Consider the following 17,851-nt stretch of genomic DNA (forward strand, 5'->3'; position numbering starts at 1 on the left):
ATGACTGCTGTGGTCCTTTTACAACTCTAAGCACCTATTACACACACACACACACACACACACATATATATATAATTTTTTTTCCTTTAATACTTTCTTATGTACTGTTTTGTTTTCCTTGAAGAATATTATTTGTCCATATTTTAGCAATTGGCTCCCTTTTGTGATAAAGTTGTCTCCCAATCATTGTCTTAAGCAAGAATCTGTGCTTTGTCCACCTTGATTTCTATGTGGCATCAAAGAAAGCAAAGCAGGCTATCAGCTTCCCTAAAATTAAATTAGTCATTTTTGTTCCTTTCCTATGATTTTGTCTCAAATCTCCAAATGACTTTTTTTTTTCTGTTCTGAACTTGCAGTGTCTCACCTTCCCGCCCCCAAACCTCAGCTTCTTCCTACATCTTTAGTAGTGCTGAGAAAGCACAGGGTCAGTGAACAATGGACACCTGATTTGGCCTAGTAATTATATCCCTTCATCTCTTAGCTCTCATGGCTCAAATTTGCCTTCTTAAGGGGAGGATTTATTAAAATGCTTACCCGTGGTTTTAAACATTCCTTAATTTTGTGGTAAAGTATTGCAAAACAAAAAACACAAATTCTTGCTAATCAGAGTAGCATAATGATAACACAGGTATAGAAGGAACCTTCAATAAGCTTTACTCATAATGTACAAACACATACAAAATAAAATTGATAAATTTGTTTTTAAGTCATAAGGGCTGAAAAATGCTTAAAAATGTAGGAATACAGAACATTACAGATTGAATCAACCAGATTAAGAATGTTTATGTATTATAGGATCTGATCCTATGAATTCTTTACTGAATTTAGCAATGTTAATTTCCCTGTGAGCTATAAATGTTTTACAGATTTAAATTATCCTTTATAGAAAAAAATAAATCAAAATAGTCACCCTTTAAGTAGCATTTTATTTTGGAAAACAGCTGATAATTTGGGAGTTTGCTCACATATAATACATCTAACCTTCATTTTCTCTGCTAAAGATCATTTTTGATTTTTAGAAAGCTCTACTTTAGTGATTTATCATTAGCATAGCACTGTTCATCTTCCAAATGCTTTATAAATATTAACAAATTAGGTTTCAAAGACTACTCTTGACATAATTATAACTATAAGAACCTGAGCTGGTTACCTAATTTTTCATTCAATTACAAAGGAAATATCTTTTACGTGGGTGACTCAAATAAGTCAACTATAAGTACCTATTTTTGAAAGAGGAAAAAAATATCATGAGATACCCCATTGGCTAGAAAAGTATTTGGAGTCTTTTCTCATGGACTTAAAATGCTAAGTCTTATAAATAACATCTATACATTTTCTTCCAGCCTTTGACACATGACCCAGAGATTGTAAACTAAGTTATAAACTGGTGAATTTAATACTTAAAGGAGGAACTATTCTATCTCATTAGAAATCTCAGTACCATTTCTTCTCTGGTGTAACTATGAGTTGTTCTGAATTATACAAAATCTTGCCTGAACTCTTCACTTTTTTGCCTCTATAATTGGTTGCCAAATAATATCACTTTCCATGAAAAATATGTAGTGACCTATTGAGAGAAAGCAGTGCATTGGATATAGCACTGGAGTAAGAAAACCATGAGTTGGAATCCTGCATCAGACATTTACAAGCTGTTTGACCTTGAGCAAATTCCTTCATGTCTCTGAGTCTCATTTCCCCCCTCTATAAGATGAAAGGCCTGTATTCAATCAGTGAATCAATCAATATTTAGTAAGTACCTAGTACAAGCTAGAGATATAAAAAAGATTCAAAATATAATCTCTCCCCTGAAGGAACTTATCTACAGCATAATTAAGAAATAATTAACATATGGAAGGCTCTAAAAATAAGGTTTGGGTAACATACCCTGCACAAGGGGAGAGTTCCGTTCAGATTCAAAGGAAGCGAAATAGGTAAATAATCAGAGTGGAAGAAGGAGAGTATTACAGGTATGGGGGCAAGACAGAGAAAGGTGATAGAGAGTTTCCTGTTCATGGAACAGCTAGGAGATCAGCATCACTGAATCAAATAATATATATTGGGAAGTATAGTGTAAGAATACAGGAAAGAGAGAAGGAGTCTAGGTCATAAAAAACTTTGAATTCCAAACAGAGCATTTGTGTGTGTGTTCCTGGGAGCAATAAGAAACCTCTGATTTTTCTTTTTTGAGTTGGTGGGTTGTGACGTGAATGAAACCTATGCTTTATTTCCTGAAAGGAGGATGCCTTGGAGTTGGGACAGACGAGTCTTATAATTCCACTGTCAGACTATCGATAATCAAGGCACAAAATGATGATGGTCTTCACTAGAGTGGTGGAAATGTCAGGGGATAGAAGGGAACATATGCAAAAGATGTTACACTTAATTCCCATTGCCTAGCACTTACCACTCTTCTGCCTTGGAACCAATACACAGTATTGATTCCAAGATGGATGGTAAGGGTTTAAAAATTAAATAAATAAAATAAAGGATGAACAATAGAAAAGGCAGGATGTGGGGCATTTTAAGAATAAATATAATAATATCTCTTTTGGACACATTAAACTTATTTACTGGATTTCAAGTTTGAGTTGATTGAAAAGTAGTTGGAGATATGACATTGGAGGACAACAAAGAGACTGGAGAAGGAAAATTAGATTTGAGAATCACAAGAGAAATAATAATTAAACCCATGGAAAATAATGAGATCACCAAGAGAAGTAGTATGGAGAAAGAAGAGCGCCCAAGTCAAAAACCTGAAGGATATCTATGATTCAGGAGTTTGATTGGAATGAATATACAGGAGATAAGATTAAGAAGAAATTAGATGGGGGTGGGGAGTGGGGTTGAGGAGGAGAACTAAGAGAGATTAATGTCCAAAAAATTTAGAGAGAAGAGAATATTAAGAAGGAGGAAGTGATCAATAATGTCAAAGAGATTCAGAGAGGTCAAAGAGAATAAGGATTGAAAAAAGTTCATTGGTCTATTCTAATCTGAGATCCTATGACATGATACTAACCTTCAATTTCTAGGATCAAAGGATAATAGATTTCAAGCTGAAAGGGGTCTGAAGGGCCTGAAAGGCCCCTCTCTTCAAACACCTTTTTATGGATGAGGAAACCAAGGATAAATGTGGTTAGGGAATTCATGTTAACATTCATCAGAGACTAGATTTGAATGGAGGTCTTCTGACATTGAAGCTGCTATTATGACTACCATTCTACAATAAACATCATTATTCCTGAGGTAAGATAATACATGGTTCCTGTCAATATGACTGCATTAAAGAAGTCATTTTGGGGAAATGGAATTTTTATTATTTCTGTTTTCCTCCCCATTGTAAATGATGATATTTCTTCAGTTAATTGCATCAGTTGTTTAATCATTTTACTTTAAGGTTAAATAGCATTTTGGACCTAACATTCTCCAATGGTAGAGACATGATTATGATGCTAGGCCTCTCAAATTGGAAGAAATGATATTTTGTGCATAGGGGACAACCTAGAAGAAAAACTGTTAGAATATTTTTTTCATTAATTTGCTAGAGAGAAGAGAGTAGATGAGAAAGTAAGAATAGACTAGGGAGATAAGGAAAACTAAAATTGTTTGGAGTAAGGTTTTGATTAGAGTGAGGATCTTGTGCCTGACATCTGAAATGTCACAAAGATATATAGAAACTCTTGGAGGCAGTCAGTATGGCTACAGCAATATCTTTATGGCCAAACTCTGCAGACATCTTTTAGGGCTATAGTCATGCATTGTTTCTGACTTGCCCTGAGTAGAGAATTTTTTTGTCTACAAAACATGGCTCTACATGGGAGACACAGGGAGCCAGTGAACACTATGTAATATCATTAAATTAGCCCCTCTTTTCTAGTCCTTCCCTCAAGGCTACATTTTAAAGATTCAGAAGCATCACCATTAACTAGAATTTTTGCATATGGGTTATTATAACAAAAAATATCCCCTCAAACATAGCAGTGAAGAATGTATTAGGATAGTGATGGCAAACCTTTTAGAGACTGAGTGCCCAAACTACAAACTACTCCCTTATCCCAGCTAAGGGAGGGAGGAAGCACTCCCATTGGGCTGCTGAGTAGAGGGGGCATGAAGTGCGGAATGTCCTCAGGTGCATGAGGGGAGGGGGATGGGAGCAGCCTCCTCTAGCACACATGCCATAAGTTTGTCAACATGGCAGTAGGAAGAAGAGAGAGACTCACTTGAATTATGATTGCTGATACACCATCTGAGAGTTGATAATTAGATGTTCAATTTCTTTTTTTCGAATTGTAACTGTTATCAGCACCCTTTAATTTTCAGTGTACTAAAACAAATTCAGTTGCTCTGCCCTAGTGATGATGGCTCTTTACAGAGCCTTTTCATGAGGATTTAGGAGGGAGGAAAAACTCTCCCATTTCAGTGTAAATATGTACCATGATTCCTAGCTCACATCTAAGTCAAGTCATAGTGAGATAAAGTCAATTCTATAGTTGAGCTTCTTAGTCAGAAAATAAAAAATCTTTAATTGTCCATTCTGAGAAAGATTGCATGTAAAGAGACAGTAAATAATCACTTTAGATTATGATGGCAATGTATGTAGAGAGTTGAAGGGTATAGTTCTCCTATCTGTGGCAGTGAGATGAAGAAGAGATGGCCTGAAGTAGGTGTATAAACTATACAATAACAACATTATGAAGACAAGTAACTTTAAAAGATTATTGAAGTTATCTTTGTTCATCCATCAATCAATAAACATCTAGTAAGTACCTACAATATAATATGCACAGCGCTAAGTGCTCAGAATACAAATAGAGGCAAAGACTGTCTCTGCTCTGAAGGAACTCATAATCCTCCAATGGAGGGAGATAGAAAACAAATACATATGTACAAACAAGCTATACTGAGGTTAAACAGGAAATAATTAATAGTGGGAATGCATTCATATTAAGGATGGTTAGGAAAGGCTTCCAATGAGAGATGGGGTTTTAGTTGGGACCTAAAGGAAGTTGATAGACAGAAACAAGGAGAGAGAATATCAATGCATTGATCAATAATGTTTCCAGGAAAGCTGGCAAGGCATGCTAATCATCTCCTGACAGAGAGGTGATGAACTCAAGTTGAAGAATAAGACATGCATTTTTGATAAGGCAAATGTTAGGATTTGCTTTGCTTGACTATGAATATTTTAGCAATAATTTCATTTTCCATTTTTACAGAGAAGGATGAATGGGAGAGAGAGAAAACAGTTTTTTTTGTTTTTGTTTTTGTTTTGTTGCTGTTGTTGTTGGCCAAAATAAAATACATTTAAATAAAACAGGAAATGTGATTAAAATGTTGCTTACAAAGCGGGGAAGCAGTAAAAGGCTAATTTCAAACATAATACTCTTTGGTTCAAAAGCTACATCTAGAACATAGTATATAAACTTGTATGTGTGTGCATGTGTCTGTGAATATAAACTTGCCTAGAGAAAACAATGCTTAACTTCAGTCCCTATTTAGAAATTCTTTGAATATTTACAACTTAGGTTGTGATTGGATGTTTTATTGTTCTTAAAGATCTAGTTAACCAAAGTGGATTGACTGAATGCTACCTAAAAATCACCTGTGTAGTCTCCTTACCAAGCTGGACTAACAAAGAAGTTCCTGAAAAATGACAACAACAACAACATAGGAAGATCTTAAATTGCTTTTTCATCAGACTGTGAAACAAAGGCAACTCCCCCATGAGGTTGACCTTTTTTTTCAGATAGGGGAGAAATAGCTCATGTTCATTTTATTCCCATTGGATCCCTCTCTGCAAGCTAACAACACTCAAACTGAGTTTTCTAGTGACAGTGAGTTATCTCAAAACTTAGCTTTTCCTTGATTTTTTCTTCTTCCCAAGTTAATTGGTAGAAATTGAATACATAAATACATTTTTTTTTGCCTTCTTCTTTGATCTTTGAAAAAACATTTGGAAAAGATAAAACATGTCTGAACCATGTTGGGATGATTCAGGAAAAGAATTATCTTTACCTAATCAAGAAATGGCAAAATAAAAATGCTACTTTTAAAAGTAAGTGAAGTAGGTAGCTTCATATGAATGCTACCAAATATGATTCATAGAAAATAAATATATCTATAAATGAAGCCAGGAAAAAAGAAGACATTTGTTTTGTAGAAACATTTTTTCCCTTCTGCAGAACAGCACAAGTATACTTGCACCAGAGTAGTATAAAAGTGATAGAGAGATAGGAAATGGATTTAAAATTAGTAAGACTTGGGTTCAAATCTTCTTTTTGAAACATACTAGTTCTATGACTTGGATAAGTCAGGTAGTCTATTATGATCCTGGGTTACTCTCAATCTGTGTAATTGTTAGTGATATAGAGTAGCAGTAGAGAGAGTATTTTCTTTCCAGAAGTAACCTATACTGCTAATGAGACTCAAATTCCAGAGAAACACACACACGTATGTCTCTCTCTCTCTCTCTCTCTATATATATATACACATTTACATATATATATACAAATATATGTAAGCACATATGTATAGGGCAATAGCATAGGAGAAATGTGATTTAATTTTCTATATATATGTATTATATATAATTTAATTCCATATATGTGTAAATACATATATACATACATGTGTATTATGTATGTATGTATAATTTATGTGTGTATATATTATGTATAATATATGTATTTATATACATTACTCTACTCTGTAATCTGGAAAAGTTTGCAAAAATTACAATGGGTGTACTGGGTACAATAATTATTTATGATGGTGATAAAATAATTTAGTCCATAAAAAAGCCTTCTGACTGAGAAAACGTGAATAATGGAAGTATATTTCAGAGTATCTTTTCATCTCATGATCCATATTCCAGTTGTTATGGAATATATTTGCTTCTATACTTCATTGAGGAATGGATTTTAATTCATTTCAGCTCCACCAGTTACTTAAATCCAAAATGGTACTGTAATCAGTTTTAATCAGTATTAGTCTTTGGGTCCACCTCTGGTTTTCTCTGTCTTTCTATCACCCACACAAACACATTTGCACATTAATATATATGTGTATATATATATATATTTATATACATTATTTGTATATTAAGGGAACGTATAAAAAATCTTCTACTTGAGCATGAAATCATTCATTCCATGCTCATTACTTTGAATTGAAACAAGAGACTCTCATTTGGTATTTATTTTTTAATGCTGGCAACTTACAATTAATCATAGAATTTTAACATGCTGTTTTGCTTTTGTCCCCCTTTCACCCAACCCTGGAAATAGTTTAATATCACAGTGGGTGAATGATGCTTCATAATTGAAGAGATACCAATTTTGGCCATTTAGATAACTTTATGTATCAAAGAGAAAGAAAAGACAGCACAAAATGGGTGGATATGGGGAAGCCATGGATTAAAAAAGATCTACATTCAATTTTCTACCACTGTCACAGAAAAAAAGGGATCATAGGTGTCTTCTAGGTGTCTGAGGTAACTCTATAGGTCTAAGTATAGTACAGATGAGTTGTTGGTTGTAACATCTCTTTAACTTTTCTACTAGAAACTCTACATCTGATTCTTATGCTATTAACCATCATCCTCTCTATAATATTATGTCTAATGTCCAATGATGTCCATGAAATAGCTGCAATTCACCTTTAAAGCAATACTTAAAATGTGCAAATTGAAGCAACTTAATGACTTTTCCATTATGCTTCCTTGTGATGGACAGGTGCCCTTAAGTTCTTTGAGACTGTACCTGCATCAGTAGCATTCACTTTCTCCCTTCCTCCTTACAAATAAAAAAAATGGACCATTTCATTGAAATACCACTTACTTTTTCTAGTAATGGGTCCTGACAAGGAAATGTTCATGCTGGGTGACTTTGAAAATGCCCTTTTCTGGCAGGCAGCCTTTCTTACAGCACAACTGTTTGCTGGCATTAAGCAATAGGAAGAAGGGCCAATTTAGAGTCCAGGAATCAACCAATTTGAGATGCAGAGGCTCCCCATGAAGCAATTATTCCCTTGAATGGACATATAGTCTTTATTATTCCATAAATTTTGCCTAGCTTAAAACATATAGCAACTGATGTGTATTACTCACACCATAGGTAAAATTTAGTATAGAATTTCCCCAAAAAGGAACATTTATGTTTCATAATTTCTAGTGATTTAGCACTTTAGTGGCCTTAGTATTACAAGTCATTCTGACACATCCAGTGACAAAAAAGGGAAAACGACACATAGATATATCAGCCCATTGTATATCCTGTAGAGATGAGATGAACAGGTAAGGAAAAGAAGCAATTTCTTTTAACAAGAAAGTTCATAGATTTGATAACTCCTGAATTTGCCTTTTCAATAAGTCCAACACTTGAATATCTCACCCTACTTTTCTCTAGGACCTTGAGTCACTATCAGATTTTCTACTGCTTCTCACACTTAGGTGGTATGTTATTTGAGGTAGAATTATAGGCGAATAGGCTCATTGCCTATAAGAGCTAGGTTACCTATCCACTATGGCAATAACTCCTATTATCTGCAGAATGCCCCCATCTTTGCTGTGTAATAGTTTGCTAAATAAAAGAAATGGCAAAAGGAAGGAGCTAGAAAAGAGTGGGACTAGGCTGAGTTTATTGTGACAATAAAAACAGAAAAGTGACTGCAGAGATGAATGTATAATGGTCAATACTTATTCTATTTGGGTTCCGTTCATTCATTAAGCCCAAAGAAGTGTTTTCTTTTAACTTTATTTTATTTCCAGCAGAATCCTATAGAAAGATCAGATAGAGAAAGAACAAGGGCATTGGCGTTGCAGAGAGTTGAAATGGCATTTGGGCTTGGAATTACTTTATTCACACCTAGTTTCTTTTGTTTCTTAGTGAAATGTCAACCGATTGTTCATTTTTAAAAATTCCAATTTTAACTCAAACATAGTTAAAATGAAAATGTAAACTTGACTTTTGGAAAAAATTCAAACTATAGAAATAAATATAAAATAAGTAGGTATGTTTCTCTTCTTGGAGTATCTCTTATGGCTATGCTTGCCAACTTCTCAGCACCATTCTCATATGATAGTGACACAAAGTTAATAAGAGAAGTCAAAGAAACAGTGAGGACAAAATCAATTAATTGGCATGACCTTATTGTCAGGTGACTTTTAAGTTATTGAAGTTTAAGAGAGAAAGCTTTCCAGCTATATATACAGTATGAAGGTAATGCCGCATTGAATCTTACACCATAGTCTCCATGGTTTTAATTTATGCATAATAAAATATATCCTTTTTTAAACTAGAGAGATAATCAGAATAAAAGAAGAGATAAAACATAGATAAGAAGTCACAAAGAGCTTGCTTGATATTATAAACTCACAGATAATTGGCTGAAATTAGAGTCAATATTGGGGTAGTCATTCAATTAATGAGCATTTATTAATTTCTTACTCTGCTTCAGACATAGTGCTAAAAGCTGGGAATACAAATATAAGTAGAAAGAGAGATTTGTATCAGAATACTTTAAACACTTTCTAAAGGTGAAAGACTACAGAGGAAATGAAACTGAAAGGGGAGGAAAGAGTGAGTTTTCAGTCTCAAGTTCAAGATAGAGGAAGTCTAGAGAAAAATGAGACATGGCTGGCCTGGAAAGATCCATCTAGACAGAGGGAATCGCCCTTCCCAGGAAACCCAGATATTATTCCTTGTACTAAAAGAGAAATTTGAGGTGGTCAATCATAAAACTTTCACTTAGACTAAAGCAACAAATGCTAGATGGCCTCATCTTTCTTCCATTGAAATTTCACTTCTCAAACTTCCCATAATCCATTAAAAATTTTTTTTCTACCTTCTACTTAGCTAAGAAGCTTAGCCAAAATCTGAGGATAAGAATACTTAACTAAAGTAGGGTTGAGGGCAGAGGGGACCAAATTCTATGAGTTAAGGGCTATGTTACATTTGTATATTCATATATTATTTCATTTTTTATTACTGTGTTCTCAGAACCAAAAAAATAGTTGCACAATAAAAATGCTTGTTCATTGATAAATTGAACTCATTCTTGGTTTTCTCTTTAGTAAAATGGGGATAATAACACTCTGAGTGCTCCAGAGATCTGCATTTCACCCATCTCTGCTTATATTTTTTGTAAGAAAGATAAGGCTATGGCTTTATGATGGTACACTTATAAGATTTAAAGATGAAACAAAATTAGAAGGTATATCTGACAATGGATAAGTCAGATCCAAATTGATCTCATGAGCAAAACCATTGGACTTATATCTAATATAGGAAAATTAAATTGAACTAAATGTAAAGTCATACAAGGGTATAAAAAGTCAACAATCACAGGCTGGAGGACAAGAATTGACAATAATTTTGCTTTGCTTTTTATCAAATTGTAGCTAAAAAGCCAACAGCAAACAAACCAAAACAAACCCTTACCTTCTGTCTTAGAATCAGTATTAAGTATTGGTTCCAAAGCAGAACAAAGTTAAGAGTTAGACAGTTGGAGTTATGTGACTTGTTCAGATCACACAGTTAGAAAGTTTCTTTGATCAAATTTGAACCCAGGACCTCCCATCTCTGGACCTGTCTCACTATCCACTGAGCAATCCAGCTGCCCTGAATTATAAGTTTAATATGAGTCAACAGTTTGATGGTAGTACTCCAAAAAGAATGTGATCATGGACATAGAGTCAGAGAGAGAGAGAGAAATAAACAGTCTATTTAAAGAAATGATTGTGCATGCCCTTTCATCTAGCAAAACCATTGTTATGTCTCTATTCAAAGAAATCAGAGATAGATGCCAAAAAAATATAGCAGTTCTTTTTGTGGTAGTAAAAGAACTGAAAACTGAAAATATGCTCATCAGTTTGGGAATGGATGGACATAGTATGGTATGTAATTTAATGGAATACTATTGTGTCATCGGAAATGACAAAAAAAAAATCATAACAACACCTCCCCCTCCCAAAAAAGAGAAAACCTGGAAAGACTTCTGTGAAGTATGGCAAAGTGAAATGACCAGAACCAGGAGAACACTGTACAGAGAAGCAGCAATAAAGTGGGATGATCAACTATGAGTAAACTATTATCAGCTATGCAAGATTCCAGTACAACTCCAAGGGACTCATGGCAAAAAAGGTTATCCACCATCAAAGAAGGAACTGATGGAGTTTGAATATAGACTGAAGGGTGCTTCACTTTATTTCCCCCATGAATTTTTCTCCTGTAAGTGATATATCTTCTTTCACAACATTATGAATGTGTGAATATGTATTGTATGATATTCCATGTACAAACTATATAGTAATACCTGCTGTCTTGGGAAGAGGGGAAGGGTGTGAGGGTGAGAATATGGATCTTAAAAGATCAGAAAATTATAATTAAAATTGTATTGATATGCAAAACATTAAATTAAGTAAGTAAACATTCTTAACGTTTCTTTGTATTTCATGGAGTCTTTTGGCAGGCAGGGGAAGAATATGAACTCCTTTTCATAATAATGTCTTTCAATGTATAAAATATAATTCATAAGAATTCAAAAATAATTATGTTGCAATAAATATTAAAACATTTTTAAAACATTCAAGGCATTTACATTTAGAGCTTCTGATACAGAGTATTGAGACTCCCAGGGAAAATCTTATCTCAGATTAAACACTACTGATGTTTGAAGAATAAAATTTATATGATGAAAAATAAAGTACTATTTTTTAAACTTCAAAAAGCATCATAAATTCAAAAATGGTAGAAAATAATATGACAAAAATGCTCTACTCCAAACCAAGTTTGATATCACAATGGAAAAATTATAAAATAGAATGGTTATGTGTAGGAATTATGAGTGTACTGAATGACCTCTTGTCAAGAATTTTGGTGCATGGATTCATTTTTATATATGAGTTGAACTGGATGGGTGCTGAGATCACTGCCAATTTAAAAATTCTGTGCATTTGCTTTTTCCCCTTTAATAAATCTGTTATCAGAAAAAATAAAATGAATTTTAAATGCTTTGCAAAAATTGTGTCCTCTAAATATATGTACTTATGTTTGTAATCTCTCTCTGCCCTTTTCTGTCTCTATTCTCTTTCCCCTCTGTCCCTCTCTTTTCTCTGTTCTCTTTGTTTCTGGATCTCCATCTCTCTATCTCTCTTCTATCTCTTCCAATCTGTCATGTCTCTATCTCTGTCTCTCTGTCTTCTCTGTATCTGTCACTCTCTGTCTCTGTCTCTATGTCTCTTTTCCTTCCCACCTTGATCTCTTTTCCTTTCACCCTCCTCCACCTCTCTGTCTCATAGATTGAAGAATATTCTACACACAGACCTACACACACACCTAAAGCATAAACTCTTTTAAGTCAGGGATTATTTTTGGTTTTGTGTTTGTATATGGTGCCTCCAACACTGTGTTCAATTCAATTCAATAAACATTTATTAAGATCCTCCTATAAGACAAACCCTGTGCTAAGCACTGAAAAGTTAACTTGATTCATCTATCCACCTAAAATAATTCTTTCTGACAAAGATTAATTCCATCCATCTATTACTCCTTTCCCTTTCTCCAGTACTCTAGAATCTAATCTTCCACTTCTCTGCTTCATTCCTTCATTTTTATTTTCACTAAGGCCTTCCTGTACAGAAGAAAATTCTGCAAAAGAAAATCTTTCCATCTCCTCTTTGTAGTGCTCTCTCTCCAGCTCTCCATAGCCTATCTCATTTTGAAGGACATTCATCTTTGGAGCCTTCTTCCAAGACAAAATAATACAATTCAATTTAATTTAACAAGTATTTAAGTGACTGATATGTGCTAAGCTCTATGGTAGGCCCTGGAAATATAAAATAAAAAATGAAATAGATATTGCCTATTAATGAGCTCAAATTATATTGGAGGGGAGAACATGGAAGAATAAGTAATTATTCTTAATTTTAGAACTGAAGAAACTGAGTCACAGAGTACATAAGTCTTATTCAAGGTTATACACTTAATGAGTACAAAAGCCACGACTAGAATGCAGGTTTTTCATAATTCCAGGTTTAGTGTTCTCTATGTTAAACCATTCTACATTTATTTATGCATTTATATGAATATATAGTTATTCATCTTATCTACAAATAATGTACTTATCTATCTACATGTACTTATGTAAACAATATGTGGATTGTTTTAAGATGGAATTTTAAGATAAAGAAACAAACACAGACCTTTGTAAGTAACATGATCTTCCTGCCATTTTGTGGATGAATAAAATCCAATGCAAAATTAATTTCAAGCATACTTTGCATGTCCTCTTTACAATCTGGATTTTGAAAGAACTTGTGCTATTTGTGTGTAATTTGGTCATGTAATTTTACATAATTATGTATTGATTGTATATGAAGTGTTAATATTCATAATTATTTGTTATTCATCCTGCAAGTAACATTTATACAAACCACATTTTCTATTTGGATTTTTCCTTATGTGTGAGAAACATACCTTTCACATTCTACTTATTATTTTTTTTTCAATGGATGAAGAGTTTATTTGGCAGTTGAAAAAAGAGTTTATTTACCATTCTGGCAATTTCATTGTTGCCCGATGTTGCAAGATAAGAATCTGGAAAAAAAGCAACATATATAGCTTTCAAACATAACAGAAAAAATCTGAGTTCATCATGACCATCCCTCTGAATCTTCCCTGGAAATGACATTTCCATTTCCCCAAATCCTTAGCTCCTTTATCTCTCTTCAGTATTCTGACTTTTCCATGTGACATTATTTTCTGTTATCTGTGTTAATGCTCCCTTCTATTAGCATGGATAATTGAAAGTTGGCTCCAGCTCATCTTTATAATAACAAAACTACTTAAATGTTTGATTAATATATAAGTCTCATTAACTCCAACTTGAGTTAGAGTAAAAAGGTGACCTCTAGAGTTTTAGCATCTGAAAGAGCCTTGCTATCTCAAATAAAAATAAAACATTTTTTCACAGATGAGTGCCATAAATCCAGCTAACCTAGCTGCACTGTAGGTATACCTATGAAGTTCAGTATAATAAACAACACATGAGAACCAGAAACTAACTTTTGCAGCAGATCTCGTTTCTTATGTAGTCAGTGCATTTCGGGAAGAGAGCTTTTCTGGAATCTGATGATGGCCTTTCCAGTTGATTAGATATACTGAAAAGGAATGACATGAAGAGGTCTAAGCAGATGGTGTTTTGTAAACTGGTAAGTAGTGCTATTTAGGTTGTACCTAAAGTAGGACTGAATAAGCAATGTCAAAGAGTTCTATGCAAGAACAGAAAAAGGAGTACAAATTAAGTCATTGACTCCTCAATTGAGTGTAACTTGCAAATAGAGAAGGGGAGTTTCCTGCCCTTTTGTGTTATGTATTTCTGTTCATTTCTTTTACTTTAATTTCACTATATTAAAGGGGGCACTTATGTCCATTTGCATTCTGCAGAGCAAAAAGCTGTACCTTTCAGCAACTTTTGTGAATAGCCAAAATGAAAAAAAAAACACAATAAGAAACACCTTCAATGCCCCTCTCAACTTCAGATGGATAAAAAGGTTTTTCTAGCAATTTTCTTTCCATCTACTGCTGCTGGTAATACAAAGAAAATGGCTATTGCTTCAGTTAGGAGCTGAACCTGGGCTTCTTGGTTTGATTGTTTCATTCAATGACATTTTTGCATCTTATTTTCTCCCATTAAAGTTGGGGGAAAATCATAAGTATACCTGTGCCTTTCCTTGTCATCTATTGGCCTAATAAAGTATCAGTAGATATAAAATGAAGTTCTAAGCCATATAATTTTTACCTTTTGTTCTGTGAAGTAGAATGCAGCAGGATTTTCATCTCTCTTTTCTGTGATGGGCCTGAATATTTTCATTATTTATAAGAAAATAATCTAATTAAATGCTGTAGGTTATCACATTTACACAGCACAGTGCTTTGTGCAGAGTAGACACTTATTATCATTTGTTGTATTGGTGAATATACACCGAAATTTGAACCACTAATATTAATTCATCATCTTGTCATCCTTTGTCTCCTACTTCTTGAAAAAAAAATCTCAGCAAACATTTTGCATAGTAGTATAATAATTGACCTTATTATAGTCTTTAAAGGCATTCCATTTCAACCTAAATGCTTTTATTTATTATTGTACATATCCTCAGGACATTTTGATGAATTAAAAGTAATACTCTTTACTCCTATTTGACATTTTCCTGGAGGGTTCCAGCTCTTTAATCTTCACAATATTCAAGTGAAGAAACAATCAAATCTGTTACAAAGCTACAGAAGTAACTTTCCTGGTTTCAAAAAGATTGGACCTCAGAAAGCACGTCTCTTAGTTTGTTGGACTATCAAATTGAAGACTATTTATACTCATTACAAATGGAATTAATACACTACTATCAATAGTAATACGATTCATTTACATAGCATTTTATGCTTCTTAAAATTCATTCGTATACCTTCTTGAAGCTACGAGGCATCTACAATATTTAGGACACATGATTGTTAGCATTCATGAACCTGAAAAAAGAGCTTTCATGACTTGCTCAAAGTTCAATTTCTAATTATTGAAAGAACTAAATACTCTCATTCCTATGGGATGTCTTCTTCCAGGGTCTGTGAAGGAGAGAGGGTATAGTTAGCTTTAAATAGTGTATCATTTTTTCAATATGAACACTTGAACTCCAGAAGTCACTACAAATCAGGGCTTGGTTTATTTCTGTGTTGTTTGTCTGGATCTAAGCAAGAGTTAATAATGTGTATTAACTTAAAAGTTTTCTAGGGTCTAGTTATCAAACATTTGCCAACATACCATTATATTGCTTTATAAACATTGCTTGAACTAAGCAGTAATGCCATAGAAGGGTCAGGCAATGAATACATCACCATATTAGAGGTCTAGTAACTATAGGCTAATAAGAGCAAGATTAATATTCATAATAAATGTATGTAGCTCTTTATGTTTTGCTTCTACAGCTATCACAATATTCCTATTTTCAGTCCTTTTTATCCCATTCCCTATTCTGCAAAAGGCACTGAACTAAGTATCCCATCAAAAATTAAAGATCCCTCTCCTGTAAGAGTGTGTATTCTATTAGAATGAGAACAACATAATTTACATGGCCATTTTCAAAAAAACTCAAAGCCTTTCAAAATATCTTATGAACACACCTGTACATCAAGTATCTGAAAACATTATTGCACGACCACATAGGTATTAATGAAATGGCCCCTGGAGAATTAAATGAAAATAAATTTATTACAATTTTTCATCTTTCCCACTCCATTTAAGATTGGGTATAAGACAAAAAGTCGACAAAATCCTGATTAAAATCAAAAGCAGTGGGGCTCAAAGAAAAAAATATATACATATATTTGTGCAAAAGTCTGAATTTTTTACTGAAATAGAAGTGGGTGTTGTTGTCTACAACATTCAAAATCTGTCTTCTTTCTCACTGTTACAAGGAAAAGCAGAGATGTATATCACTCTTTCACCAAACTACAGATTAGTTACCCTGTTGCTGTTTGTATCCCATCTGTGAACAATATGAAGAAATACAGCTGCTACCAAATTAAATGCTCCATTCTCCCTGATTTGCATCTTTATTTCAACTGAGAAACTGTTGCAAGAATAAAAGAATATAAAAGCAGATGTCATTAGAGGTGACCAGCTTTTATAACTCGTCTTGTACTCTAATCATTGTGGTATACAGAACTTATCATTCATTGATCTCATACACTATCTGACCTGATTAGTCTGTCTTTGACTATCACCTCTCTGAAGACATTTCATAAATTTTTATTTTATGTCCTAACTTTCTTCCTAGTTTTAGACCTTCCTGAATTTCCAGCTCAAAATGAATCTTCTACTTAATGTCTAATGAGTATTATAGGTTTAGCATTGGGAGGGATTTCAGAGCAAATCCAATAAAATTGATACCTGAAGAAGTATCTCCTGTATATCATCCTCAATTAAATGGCTCTCCTTTGTTTGTTGGCAGATCTCCAGTAGAGATAAAGCTATCATGATTAGGATCTAGTGTGTGATACCTCCTGTGGCAGGAAATAGTGTGGGAATTCTTGAAATTCACAATCTTTAATCCTAATAGGATAAATGAAGATGGTGAGTTTAAATCACCTCTACTGAAGTTATCTGAAAATAGCTTTCCCTGGCCCAGGTACATGAATACAAAACAGTACTCTCCATAATACTATGGCCTGATTATTCTACTGTCTCAAACCCTTATTCATTTGCCACTAGTAACAACTTTCAAGTACTCAATGCTCCAAATACCTTGGACTTCATTGATTTCCCTCAGATATGTATAATTTTCTCATGTATCCATGCTTTTGCTCCACATCTTTCCTGAACTTAGAATGCCCTTTATCTCATCTATCATTAACGGTTATGTTCAGGCATCAACATCTAGCTTTGCTTTCTGCATGAAGCCTTCCTAGATCCTTAAGATGCCATATGATAACTCATCCTCCAGTAGTCTGATAGAACTTTGTTATAATTCTCAGGTAGTTTTCATTATAGTTTTTGTGTACCTGTTTGATTATAAGTGTTTTGATATAAAAACTAGATTTTTTTCTAGCTTTGTATAACACTGAGTGCCATTCATAGAAGTCAGTGTTTAATGAACTGATTTTTAAAAGTGCATGAGTTCAACTCCCATTATTAGAAAAATATAATTTCTAAAGGTGTTTTAATACAGTGTTGTTCTCAGTATGGGACCCCTGAATTTGATGATAACCAATACTTTTCCTTGAGAATAACTTTTCATTTTTCTTTCATTGTGTTAATCCAATTTTCATACTTCCATGTCTGATTAACCTTTAGTAAATACATG

The sequence above is a fragment of the Monodelphis domestica genome, chromosome 8 (genome assembly GCF_027887165.1).
Source record: "Monodelphis domestica isolate mMonDom1 chromosome 8, mMonDom1.pri, whole genome shotgun sequence".
In the NCBI taxonomy this organism is placed as follows: domain Eukaryota; kingdom Metazoa; phylum Chordata; class Mammalia; order Didelphimorphia; family Didelphidae; genus Monodelphis; species Monodelphis domestica.